Here is a 1,661-nt window from a genome sequence, read left to right as displayed (position 1 = left end):
AACATTCAAGTTGATCGCGATCGCTTGCGACACGATCGCACGAGGCGACGAGAGCTTCCGAAACGGGAAGCTCGCCGGTAGAAAATTACCCGGAAAGCGCTTCACGGCTTTCTCCTTCGGTGCAGGGCCGGCCAACTAATCGGAAGAAAAGATACGGAGCGCGACGTGCAGGAAAGAGGCCCGGCCGCCTGAGAGCAAAAGACCATCAAAAGTATAGTAGGGTGGGGGGTGGGGGGGATTAGCGGCGTTGCTAATGTTCCTCTCTTTCAGCTTTGATTTTAAAAGACTGCTCAGATCACTGGCCCTGTGCACGAACCATGCATCTCGATCCATAGTTGAGCTGTGCGATCTGAGGCAAGAGCACTGCTCATGTGTTCGTCCATCATGCATGTGCACTTGTCTTAGTCAAAGTGATTTCACTAAACCATTTCCTGTACTGTAGTTCTTTTATCGGCGTCTCTCATCTTTCCTTTCAGATGGTTTTGGAAACTTTTAGTTTGCGAGTTGCACAGCAACTTTTATGGGTTGCAGTAAACCGAAAGGTGTGCAGCCATTGTGCGCGCGTGAGAGACTCACGGTATATATGATAAGCATTAGTATAAGGTTATAGAAGTCGACTAAACATCCCGATGGGATTCAAACACTCCGGACTTTTGTGTGGACTATAAAAATTTAACTACTCAGATCCTTCTTTTTTTTCCCTGTTTTTCCTCGTCTAATAAAAATCTACAGCAAAGCTCTTGCCGTCTTTTCAAAAATAAAACAATCCAACTATCTCCATCAACACTACTATTTGGAGATTATTTGGAAAGAGAGTGATTATAATCTACATGAGAATTTAGGAATCTAAACAGCATGTATGGATCTCACAGGGATTACAGAAAGCGCTAAACATTCCTATGTGATTCAAATACCCAGAATTTTGTGTGGACTATAAAAATTTAACTACCTCAGATCCCTTCTATTTTTCCATTTTTTCCCTTGTCTAATAAAATCTGCAGCAAAGCTCTTGCCGTCCTTTCGGGAAAAAAATCCCATTATCTATATCAACACCACTGTTTGGATATTATTTGGAAAGAGAGTGATTATAATCTACTCCCTCCATTCCAAATTATAGGATGTTTTTCCTTTATTAGATTCATAAATTTTATTATGCACTTGTATATACCCTATGTCTAGATGCATAATAATCTACTCCCTCCATCCCAAATTATAGGACGTTTTTCCTTTATTAGATTCATAAATTTTATTATGCACTTGTATATACCCTATGTCTAGATGCATAATAATATCTATGCATCTAGAAAAGTCAAAATGACGTATAATTTGGAACGGAAGGAGTATATGATAATCTAGAAATCTAAACAGCACTGATTATTATTAGCCAGAATGATCCTTATCCACTATCGAGATTCTTATAATGCATATGAAATCCAAATAGGTCATCAGTATTCAAGGATGTAAAATCATTTCATAATACGTACTTATTGTTTTATATCTTCTTCTACTTTTTTTTTTGCTATACTTGTTCTACAACTCCAAGGTAACTTTTACCTATGTTTTCTTATTCTGCCCCATGCACATTTTAGAGTGAGTTGGCATAATATCTTAAGGAAAAAAAACATAGATGTGTACACTATACAACAAATAGGATGGTCCTT

Source organism: Setaria italica, chromosome VIII, assembly GCF_000263155.2.
Source record: "Setaria italica strain Yugu1 chromosome VIII, Setaria_italica_v2.0, whole genome shotgun sequence".
NCBI classification, from domain to species: domain Eukaryota; kingdom Viridiplantae; phylum Streptophyta; class Magnoliopsida; order Poales; family Poaceae; genus Setaria; species Setaria italica.
This window is presented reverse-complemented; position numbering follows the sequence as displayed.